Source organism: Gracilinanus agilis, chromosome 2 (assembly GCF_016433145.1).
Source record: "Gracilinanus agilis isolate LMUSP501 chromosome 2, AgileGrace, whole genome shotgun sequence".
In the NCBI taxonomy this organism is placed as follows: domain Eukaryota; kingdom Metazoa; phylum Chordata; class Mammalia; order Didelphimorphia; family Didelphidae; genus Gracilinanus; species Gracilinanus agilis.
This window is the reverse complement of record NC_058131.1, coordinates 184,993,728-185,006,791: the sequence shown is the minus strand read 5'-3', so window position 1 is coordinate 185,006,791 and position 13,064 is coordinate 184,993,728.

Sequence of the window (13,064 nt, the reverse complement as noted above, 5' to 3'; positions counted from 1 at the left end):
ATAAAGACATGCCTCTTATGGCTGTTACAGTCTCATGCCAGAAGAGGGAAGTTCATTTGGAGATGGTAAAGGTTTTACTAGGTGGCTTGGTAACCTTGAATGGCCCATGAGAGGGAGCATTTCACATGAATCCTAATAGCTTCTGAATGTTTTTTTAAATTTGTAATTCTTCAGCTTACTCTACCCTTCTACCGAATGATATAGATTCTTGGTGATATTTTAGACCCAAAAGGGTTTCATAAGCATTACAGAGGCTTATGTTTTTTTCTGGGCTCTCCTGCCAAGTTTTGGAATTATGGCAGTAATAGACTTTGTTTAAAATATCTCAGCCAATGTTGAAAGATTTGCTAGAGCTGGAGAACTTGTAACAAGTATCCATGAGCCTCAAGGGCTTCAAAAACTCACATGACTCCTAATGATAGTGGGTTTGTTTGCTGTTATCATTAAATGGGCTCTTATACTTTTGGGGATTTTGGTACTTCTTGAATGTGCATTAGATGCTATGCTACTGTGTTTTATTAAAGTTCTTTTCTTAGTACAAATGATGTACACTCACACTGTGGATCATAGCTAAGTTGAAAAGGAAGTGGATCTCATTTTTGAGTGAGAAATCTTTGTATTTGGCCTCTCCTTGGGCAAACATAGTGTGTCAATGATTGTGAAGTATATATTTGTGATTTTTTAAAAAAAATTATTACTTTTTTCCTCCCATGTGCAATAGAATATTTGAGTTTTATTTTTCTCCCATTTTTTGTACCTGAAGCACGTGACCAATTTTTTTTTTATTTTGCACTAATACAAGACTAAAATATCCATTAGCTCTAATATTTATGCAAACCCAAAAGCTTTAGACCAAGGAAACCGGGCAAATATTATGGAACTTTGATTAATGGTTGTGTATGATTCCAGGAGAAGAGATCACAAAAGAGACATTATTTAGTACTAAGAAGCAGAAGATCAAGAAGACCAACCATTCTCAGTGAGATTGATAAGAATCTGAACCAAGACAGAGGACTTGTTTTGGGGCTTGAGGAAGTGGCTGTTTGACAATATCAAAAGCAGAATTTCTCTGTGCCATATTCCAAACTGAGGTACCTATCCCTGAGAGAAAAGATAAAATCAGACCATTAACTTTTTAGATAATTCTCTAGGATTTTTTTAAGTATACCGTCATATGATCTGCAAAGAGTGATAGCTTGGTTTCTTCATTTCCTGTTTTAATACCTTCAATTTTTTTTTCTTTTCTAATTGCTACTGCTAGTACTCTAGTACAATGTTAAATATTAGAGGTGATAATGGGCATCCTTGTTTCACTCCTGATCTTTTTGCGAATGTTTCTAATTTATCCCCATTGCATATGATGCTTGTTGATGGTTTTATGTATATACTGTCTATTATTTTTAGGAAAGGCCCTTCTATTCCTATACTTTTTAGTGTTTTTAATAGGAATGAGTGTTGTATTTTGTCAAAGGCTTTTTCAGGATCTATTGAGATAATCATGTAGTTTTTGTTGGTTTGCTTGTTGATATGGTCAATTATGTGAATGGTTTTCCTAATATTAAACATCCTTGCATTCCTGGTATAAATATCACCTGATCATGATGGATAACTCTTGTGATCACTTGCTGTAGTCTTTTGCTAGTATTCTATTTAAGATTTTTGCATCTATGTTCACTAGGGATATTGGTTTGTAGTTTTCTTTCTCTGTTTTTGGTCTACCTGGCTTTGGAATCAGTACCATATTTGTGTCATAAAAGGAAGCTGGTATAACTCCTTCTTTGCTTATGATGTCAAATAGTTTGTATAGTACTGGGATTAGTTGTTCTTTGAAAGTTTGATAGAATTCACTTGTGAATCCATCAGTTTTCCAGATGATCTCTGCCTACCTTTTGGGTTTTTCTTTTTTAAAGTTTGTTTCATTCTGTCTCTGTTGGTCCTGTATTCATTTTGTGGTGATATTTTACTCTTGGTTGGAGAGGATTTTCTTACTCAAATGGTGTGCTGCTGCCCTAGTTACTCCTCCATCTTGGCTCCACCTCCTGAAGTGTTTTTGGCTCTTTTAACATTTTCTCCCTAGGGGACTCAGATAACTGAAAAGGAAATAGATTTCTTTCAAAGGGAATCTCCATTTTTTTTGCATACAAAATGATAGTTACAATAAACAACATAGTTTTAAACATAGACCACATCCAGCAGAAACTTTTGAAAATATCTTTAAAAGCAGTCTTCTTCTGGACTTATCTGCTGTATTTATTTTTTGTTGGCACAGAGTTGTTTAAAAGTCCTTAAGTTTCTCTTGACTGAAGAGGTCTTCATTCATTCATTCATTCATTCATTCATTCACTTATTTATTTATTTATTTGTTTTTTGGTTTGTTTATTCATTCATTTATTTATTTATTTTAAATCAGTGTTGTAGTATGCTGTATTTCTGCTCTTTTATTCTATAATTTATTCTGAGGCTTTATCAAAACTCTTTTTATATCCTAAATATCCCTAAATAATGGAAATCACATATCTGCATATTTTTAATGTCCTATGATACCTCAATATTTTAGATCAGATGAAGAAAAAAATAAATAAATTCTCTCACTTCTCCTAATGTGTATGTCTGAGTAAAATATATACTCACTTAAATTCCTTCTGACCAGGAGATGATGTTTTTTTTTCTTTCTGGTGATATGGAGTAAGATAATCAGAGAGGGATTCTACTTTTTGAAGAGATTCAGTTCAGAGATGTTCATGGGTCTCTGTTCACAGACAGTCAGATGATCTATGAGTGACTGGATGTAAAACCCAGACCTACTGTTACAGCCACCGAGAGAGAGTCAGTTTACTAAGGAGACCAGTTCCTTGTAAGTAGGAGAAAGTGAGAGAGACATAAAGAAAATAGAAATAGGAGCAAAATACCTGAATGACTGTGAGGGAACCCAAGTGAGTAAACACAAAACACTCAGAAATTGTGGCAAGGTCTACTATTTATTATAACAAAGAGAAAAGTTTTTTTTTTTAAATAAAAAGTAGTGTATAAGCATTACCTCATTCTTAAGGATATAACTTTCTCACAGAAAATTGCTCATGAAAAGACTTAACCCCAAGCATTTCTAAGGTATTTCTACAAAGCCAAGCAATTGAGAAATATAAACAACTTGGGAATTCATAGGAATTAGGAGAAAAGAGAGTCTGGGTCTTCTGGTAATAACATTACAGAAGATTCTTTGGCCATCAAAATAATGAATAGCTTCAATGATGATTAAAAGGAGGTTTTTCAGGAGATGTCTTTATTTGGGTTATAGTGAGACAATAAATTTTGAGCAGTAATTTTGAGATCCTGGCCTTGCCATGGAATCTCAGGCAAACAGATAAATATGTCTTTTATGGCTGCTTTTCCTCAATGGATCAAATTTGTTTTTGTATTCCTTCATATATCCTCAGAGGTAAATGATTTAAATATAAAGACAAAAATTATAATAAGATGACCATAGAATAGTATACCTGTCCGTCTATGGGAAGGGAAAGAATTTAAGACAAAATTAAGGGATAGTGAACATTACAAAATGTAAAATGAATGATTTTGATTAGATTAAATTAAAAAAATTTGTAAGAACAAAACTAATGCAACCAAAATTAGAGGGGAAACAACAAACTGGGAAAATTTTTTATATCAAAGATCTCTGACAAAGGTTGAATTTCTCAAATTTATAAGGAACTAATTAAAATACACAAGATTTCAAACCATTCCACAATTGATAATTGGTCAAAGGACATGAATAAAGAAATAAAAACTATCAATAATCACATGGAAAAATATTCTAAATCCTTCCTGAATAGAGAAATGCAAATCAAAACAACTCTAAGGTACTACCTCACACCTAGCAGATTGTCCAATATGACAGTAATGGAAAATAATAAATGTTGGAGAGGATGTGGCAAAATTGGGACACTAATGCATTGCTGATGTAATTGTGTATTTTCCCAATCACTTTCAAGGTAATTTGGAATTATGCACAAAGGGATTTAAAAGAATGTTTGCCCTTTCATCCACTAATGCCACCACTAGGTTTTCACCCCAAAGAGATAATAAAAAAGAGTTGTACAAAAATATTCACAGTCACCCTCTGTGTGGTGGCAAAAAAATTTCAAGATGAGGGTTTCCCTTGATTGGGGAAAGGGTGAACAAATTGTGGTATATGATGGTGATGGAATACCATTGTACTATAAGAATGATGAACTGCTTAATTTCTAGAAAGATCTCCATGAAATAATGCACAGTAAAATGAGCAGAATCATGAGAACTTTGTATACAGAAAAGGAAACATTGAGGAACAATCAAATGTAATTGAATTTGCTACTAGTAGAAATGCAATGATCCAGGAAAATCCTGAGGGACATATGAGAAAGAATGTTGTCCACATTGAGAGAAAGAACTGTGGGAGCAGAAATACAGAAGAAAAATGTATGATTTATCACTAATTTGTATGACGTTTAGGATTTGGGGTTTTGGTTTTAAAAGATGGCTCTGTTACAAAAATGAAAAATATGGAAATAGATATCAAGTGATAACACATGTATAACTCAGTGGAATTTCTTGTCAAGTCTAGGAAGGGAAAAGGAAGAGGGGAGAGAGAGAAAATGAATCATGTGACCCTGAAAAATATTTTAAATTTAAAAAAATCATGAAATATTCAGAGGCATTTGGGTGACCCAGTGGGTAGAGTGTTATGGCTGTCATCAAGAAAATCTACATTCACATCTGGCCTTAAATACTCACTAATTGTGTGATTATTGAAATCTTATAGACATTGTCTCAGTTTCCTCAAATGTACAATAGTCATACAACCACTTGCACAAATTCTGAGATAAAATGAGACAATGAATAAAATATAGCAGGGATATAGCAGGTAATTGGAAAATGCTATTAGAATTATTTTTTGTTGTCATCAAAACTTTAATTAGTTCCTTTGCTACTTGAATGAAATCTTCTAAGTTAATCACCATTTCATCTGTATATGATGATAATTCTGAAATCTCTGCCAATGTTTTAAATATATTGTATATCTTTCTACATTTATTTCTCTAGCTAGTTCTCCTAGAGCTCTGGCCCATACTGGATGGAGAAGTAAGAGGATATCCACATTTTAACTCTGTACTTGGATGAAAAGTTTAATGTTTTTAGCTAATTAGATGATATTAGCTTTTATATTAGACATATACTTATTTTGTATTACTGAAATTTCTTTCTATGCTTATTGTTCTCAAAATTCATAAATTCTTATTTTCTCTGATTTTATATATATTCATATAGTTAAGTGGTTTAAATTGTTTTTATCATTATTGAGAATTATCAATTATCAATAATAATTAGTGTTGTTATATTAATAAATATTCCAAGTATGCTCATTGCTTTCATAATGTTAAACTGTTCTTCTAACTTGAGTTAGTCCTACTTGACCATGGCGATTTAAGTATATTTGAAAAATATTTTAGTAGTCTATTTACACTATTTACCAAGTTTTTACTGAAGACATTTGTATGGATATTTATAATTGATATTTTCATGTTGTTTTATAGTTTTCTTTCTCTTTTTTCATACCTGGTTAGAGAGGTGTATAGGATATTCAGACAAGACTGGCACCTCTTCTGTGAGGGACTTTCCAAGTGTTTTTCTGGTTGCTCATCCACTTTCAGCATCCATCTTTCCCCTAACTGTTCTCTGTAGCTACAAATACCTGTGACAATCACATCAGCCACACACTGTGGGGAGCCATAAAGAAATAGTATAATCTGTAAATTCCATCAGATCCAGCAATAGCTGATGATTATAACTACTTTATTACTCCTCTCATTATTAAAAGTTTTGAGGTATAATAAATCACTTTAATTTAAAAGTAAAAGGGGACTATCTATTTGAGATTCCTTTTTCTCTTAATAGCTACCCACATATTCCCCCTATTTTTATCTTAGATAACCCAATCCAGACTTACTCTGATTAGAGTAGAGTTGTTAACATGTGGCTCTGCCAGGCTGTGTTGACCTTTTGATGGAGTCCAGATAAAAATATCTATTCAAGATTCTTATTTCTCTTAATGGCTTCCCAGAACACACTGGTAAAATTATCTCAAGAGATGGGCTAAAATCAAGTGATGGCAACCCATAGACCTCAAAGTCATCAGTGAGTTTGAAGGATGTCTACCAAAAGTATATGAAGATTTAAAAAAAAAAGTATATGAAGATTTGCCCTGGCAGAATGGGCAGATGAGAATATCATTTTTCTAAAGACCATCTAAAACTAACTGGAAGACAGTGTAGAAAGCTTAGAACACAGATACCAAAGACATCCTAGGCCATCTGGTCAATCTTTTTGAACTCTGATGATTTATAAAAACAAAGTGAAGTTGATGATTTTATGTAATTTGACATCATTTAAATTTATTTCCTACATGGGTTTATTCCACTTCTTGATACCATTGTTCCTCTTAGATAAAAAAGGACAAAAAATAACTAGTTTAGATATTAGATTTTTTTTGATACAGTGCCTCAATTTTGTATAGAGTTCATCCTAGATATTTGAATGCTTTATGAGCAATGTCTGGAAAATCCTACCAAAACAACAAGACTTTCAAAAGAGTTCTATTAATGAATTGTGCTTATACTCTTATGAATCAGCCACATTTAGGAATAAGAGGATCACTACTAAAGAACTAACTAAGAGGAAATGAAGGGTTGGGCCAGAGGAACTCTAAAGACCATGTACTAAAGCTAGGTTTGTAGAGACTTCAAATTATCAGTAGAAGAAACACTCATAGCAGTGAAATTGTGGATGAAGTGTTGTATAAAATAGGAAGGGTAATAAGATCTGGGATATCCTCAATATAGGGAAATTCTAGATGAGGAATCTCTATCTACCATTACAGTTTGAACTTTATCTCTTCAAGTCTTACAAAATTGCCTGACATGTTGGGAATGTCTTAATTTAGCCAAATTTTCACAAAGAATATGTATCAGAGGTGGGAATAGAATTCAGGATTTCCATGACTTTAGTGAGGTCCCTCTATCCACTATTCAATACTGCCTCTCTTCCATAAAAAAATTATTAAAACTCTTGAATATATGTTGTCATATAGACATTTCACCTGTTCAAATTAAAAAAAAATTAGACCCAAGATTCATTTCTGTCTTAGAAAACCAAGCTTCCAAATGGATTTTCCTTTATTTAAACAAGAGTAACATATTCCATGTATTTCAACTTCTCCCCTATTCTAGACTCTCACTCTTCTATAGCACAGCATCTGGATGTACTGTTTTTTCCTGCTTCTGTTTGCTAAATTATGCAGCAAACCACTTCTGGAGTGGAGCAGATTCCAGACTTCATGTATTCTCTTGGACAACGAGACAAACAGCGACCACCATCCATCTGACACTGATACCAGCCTTCAATTTGATTCAACCCTGTGGAAAGATCAAGAATGTTTCAGAATCTTTGTTTACAGCCACAGGCAAGTTATGCTGTATTCTGACACAGAATTGAGAGAATTTAACCCTAAACAATAGATTTCTTAATTTGTTTTGTTTTAACTTTTGAGACATTTTTTTTCAGTTACATGTAGAAAATTTTTGACAATTGTTATCTGACATCTTGCTGTTCAGATTCTCTCTCTCCCAGATTCTCCTCTTCTGAAAGGCAATAAATTATCTGATATAGGTCATACCAGTGCAGTCATGTGATACATATTTCCATATTCCTCATGCTATGAAAGAAGATACATATCACCCATACAATTAAAAAACCTCATGAACAGAATTAAGTGAAAAATGTCATATTTTATCTAAAATCAAACACCAACAATTGTTTTATTGGTTATATATAATGCTATATAGATATCATTTTTCATCATGAGTCCCTTTGTGTAATTTTGGAACCATGATTTCCTGATAATATTTCAGTACTTTGCAGTTGATTGCAATACAAAATTTCTGTTACTGAATACAATGTTCTCCTGGTCCTTCTCACTTTATTTTTCATTGGTTAATAAAATTCTTTCCATCTTTTTCTGAACTTATTACATTAATCATTTTGGTATAGTGAGGTCTTTTCCCTGATCTCTGATCCCTTTGGGATATAGACCCACTGGGTCAAAGACTGCATATAGTTTTGTGGTCTTTTGAGCCTGGTTCCATATTGCTCTCTACAATGCTTGTTATCAGTTCACAGTTCCACCAATAGTGTACCAGTGTAACCATAAAGGAGCCAGTAGTGGATGTTGATAGAAGGGAGAGAGAGAGAAAAAGACAGAAAGAAAGTGTCTGTGTGGTGATTCTCTTCTCCAGCACTCCTCTGGTGCCAAATATACACTGGGAGACTTTAAGGGAGTGTCACCCCAAAACTGAGTGAACTAGGTGGTAGTGCCACCCATCAAGAGTTGGGGGCAACATGTCCCTACAAGAGGAGGTATGTGGTACCCCAATCTGATTCTGAATAAGGATGGGGTTCACACAAATCTCTCCCAAAGTCAGTTATTTTCCTAGCAGATGTACTGTCTCAAAGATGAAGGGTGTCAGACCAAGCTGTGGTTCCCTTTTCCCTTATTGTCTCTCAGGCACACTGGAATGCTCTCTGACTGTTAAGTGGCTTTTATTATTCACAAATCAGGTATTGAGTAAAGGAGTGAAGGGCAGAGGGATTTTGGGGTGCCCTCTTTGTTATTCCTATGGGGTCCATCACTTAGGTAGGAACCCTACTGCTTCCAACTCTTAAGCTTCTCTCTCCCTTCCCCTTCTATTTCTATTCTTTCCTATAATTGTAAGCTTGGACTGAAAAGGGTCTCTCAGCAAGGATGAGTAATGGGAGAGGGAGACTAAGAGATTGCTCCCAATGGAGTCCAAAATCTTATCTGACTAGATGGTTTTAGTCTTGAAAGATGAGTGGTGATGAAAATGGCTGTAATCAGGGAATCAGGGTTTCTATTTTCAAGAGAAAGATCCTCAGCAAGGCCTCTGGACTGGATTAAAGCTGGGTTGTCTGCCTACTCACTTTTCCCAGCCCTCAGCCCAAACCCTCACCTCTCTCCTCCCGGGAGAAATTCCCCAAAATCCTCTGCTGGTTTCAACTGCCAGAAACTGTCACCAAAAGCCTTCTCCTCCTTTGGTTCCATCTCCTTCACACAAAATCCCATCCTTACACCAGTAATCCAGTTTTTCTATATCCCCTCCAACATTTATTAGTTTTCTTTTTGGTCATGTTAACCAGTTTAAAAGGTGAGGTGTGATACCTCAGAGTTGTTTTGATTTACATTTTTTAATCAATACTGATTTGGATCATTTTTTCATATAACCACAGATAGCTTTAACTTTTTCATATGAGAGATGCCTATTCATATAATTTGACTATATATCAATTGGAGAATACATTGCATCCTTATAAATTTCAGTTATTTATCTATATGTTTGAGAAATGAGACCTTTGTCAGAGACATTCACTATATTTTCTACATATCCGATTAATTATTTCCTTTCTAATCTTGGTTACATTGTTTTGCTACAATTTTTAAAAATTTAATGTAATTGGAATGACTCATTTCATTTTTTGTAATGTTCTCCATATCTTGTTTGGTCATAAATCCTTCCCTTAAACATAAATTTGACAAGTAAATTCTTCTGTGTCAACCTAATTTATTTATGATACCACTCTTTATTTCTAGCTTAAATACAAGTTTTGACTTTATCTTGTTATATTGTGTGAGATGTTGGTTGATGCCTTATTTCTGCCATACTGTTTTCTAGTTTTCATAGCTGTTTTTGTAAAATAGTGATTTCTTCTACAAAAAGATTCAGTTTTTGGGTTTATCAAATACTGGGTGAATATAGTTTTTAACCATTGTGGATTAATTATCTAATATACCTTATTCTTTAGGCAAAACAAGATTATTTTGATAATTACCCCTTAAGGTTTGAAGTTTGAGATCTGTTATGGATAAATCTACTTCCTTCACATTTTTCATTAATTATTCTAAAATTCTTGACATTTTGCTCTTTCAGATGAATTTTGTTATTATTTTTTCAAGCTCTATGAAATAATTTTGGGTAACTTGATTGGTATATTACTGAATAGTTAATTAATTTAGACAGGATTGTTATTTTTATTTTATTGGCTCGGCCTACCCATTAGAAATTAATGTTTGTACAATTGTTTAGGTCTGACTGTATTTGAGTGAAGAGTGTTTTATAATTGTCTTCATATATTTGTAGGGGATATTTTAGCAGGTATATTCTCAGGCAGTTTTCCTTGATGATTTCTTCAAAGATGCTGTCTAAACTTATTTTAATAATGGATTTCAGGTAGTCTGATAAATATTAAATTATTTCCCCTAAATTTATTTTTCAGTTCAGTTTTTTTTTCCCTTTGAGATATTTCATTTTTTTTCTATGTCTTCATTCTTTTGACTTTGATTGTTTCTTTTTTTTTTTAAACCCTTGTACTTCGGTGTATTGTCTCATAGGTGGAAGATTGGTAAGGGTGGGCAATGGGGGTCAAGTGACTTGCCCAGGGTCACACAGCTGGGAAGTGGCTGAGGCTGGGTTTAAACCTAAGACCTCCTGTCTCTAGGCCTGACTCTCACTCCACTGAGCTACCCAGCTGCCCGACTTTGATTGTTTCTTGATATCTCATGAATTCTTTAGCTTTCACTTGCCCAATTACAACTTTTAAGGCATGATTTTTGGAGTGAGCTAATGTTCTTTCTTTTTTTTATTAGTCAAATCCTCCTTTGTAAAGACTTCTTTTATTCAGCAATTTGTTGTACCTCTTTTTCCGAAGAATCAATTCTGTCTTTCACAAAGTCTTTTCCTTTACTGAATTTTTGAATATTTTTCCCACGTGGCAAATTCTGCTTTTTTAAGAAGTACTGCTCTTCTTTGGATTTTTGTGTCCTTTTACCAACTGACTTATTCCATTTTTAAGCTATTAATTCTTAAAGTATTTTCTTACACCTCTTTTACCAAATTGTTGACATTTTTTCATGATTTTCCTATATCACAAATTTCTTTTCCCAATTTTTCTTCTACCTCTATTATTTGATTTTAACTTACTCTTTGAGCTCCTCCATTAATTCTTTTTGAGTTTGAAATAAATTAATATTTTGCTTGGAGGCTTTGGATGCAGCAAGATGAAATTATTTTCTTTCGAGTTTGAATCTACCCTGTCACCAAAATAACTTTCCATGTTGGTTTTTTTCTTGTTTTTGTTTGCATATTTTCTTCCCTTTTTCTTTTCTTTAAAACAAAGAACTTAGGAGGGGGCTGATTGAACCTGATACACACCCCAACTTTTTTTGTTAATCGTTCTGAATCTTACCTTTGACAGCATAGGCAAATACCAAAAATAGCACCATATACATCAAGTAGAGTGTCCTCATGGTGAGTGATGACCTAAAACCTTGGAATTATAGGAGACATGAAGGGGGGACAACTTAGCAAAAGAAAGGACATAATACAAAAAAAGACCAGAACAGACTAGGTAATAGCCAATTTATTTTGGTTCAGGTAATATTGCCTTTTAAATATCTGAACATGACAAAAGGAATGGTTTGCAAAGGACCAAGTTGAATGTTGTAGCTAAACCAGCTTTTTCCAGAGGCAGCTCTTTCTTATATAAATGTCTTTGGACCAAAGTTTGTCATCCTAGAGTTGTTGAAGAATTTCTAAACCATGACAGCCTATCGAAAATCTCATCTATCCACAAAAGAACATTTTGAAAGTCTGATGGAAAAGAAAAGAGTAGATTGATTCTCAGCCATTTTATGGACAGAGATAATTTAAAAATAAGTCTCTCGAGTGTAGATAAGTACAAGTTTCCCTTCCACATAACAACTTTCCACATCATGGTTTCAATATGTCATAGGTTAGCATACAAATTAGATGAGAATTTTTGCAAGATTTGTGGAACTATAGATGACACATAAAGGGCAGCAAGTGACACAGGAAACATTTAGAAATTCAGAAATGAAACCAAATTACAGAATAAATTGCAAATAAATAGTAAGATAGTTCTATACTCAAGTTACTTTTAGAGAGGCAAATAATGCAACTGGTGGAATTTATTTTTCTCATGAATACAAAACTTAAAAGTAACCCATTTTCAGGGTATCTTTGATCATTTTGTACTGCAGTATTAATGATATGCATTCAGAAAACATTCATAAAAAACTATTGCATTAGTTCAAAAATTTATTTCAGAGAGCAAAGAGGTAAAGAATAATTATATGCAGACTTGATAAGATTATCATTAAGTTTTTCATGATTTATACACTTTTGGTTTTAGTGCAAAGATGAAAATAGGTCAGAACAAGAAATGATGTCAAAAATATGGATCAGGAAAAAGTTCAAGTGAAACCATTATGCTGCCCAAGACAACTTAGGAGGTCATAAGGATAAAGTTTATCTGAGGGAGTGAAAGTTGACCTTGAAGTGCAGCACTACAAGACACACCCCTTAGTAGAAGCTAGGGCAGTAGCTTTCAGAGTTTGAAGTCTGCAGGTAGTAAGAGAGTTAGAAAGCTGGTCAGAGGAAGATTGCAAGGTGCCTTTTGATGGATTGGCTTCAAGATCCTGTAGCATTGCTTATATGCAGTTCAGACTCATATACCCAGAACCAAAAGGAAATAAAACTTGTAACTCCAGGGGAATAGGGGCCTTGCTCTCAGTTCCAAGTTAGAGAGGCATGATTGTTGTTGTTCAAGGGGCAATAGGGACACTACACTCAATATCAACAGAGAGAAAAATAGCATTTTTAGAAATTGGAGAGCAGGGTGCCTGGTGACAGTCCCTGGGCTAGGAGGCATATTATCACTGGTTGCAACAGGGGAACATGGTTCATTCCTGGATAAAGACAAGAACAAAGGTCAGGAGAGCAAAGCACATCTTTATGTAAATCATGGCACCTTGGAACCACCCAAAGTCTACAGAACCACAGGAAAACCCCTAATAACAGAAGCACAAAAGGTTTGATGTTTGAGACAATGATCTCTAAAACTTGTAAGAAGAGCCCAAAGCTACCAAAAAATTTAAAGTC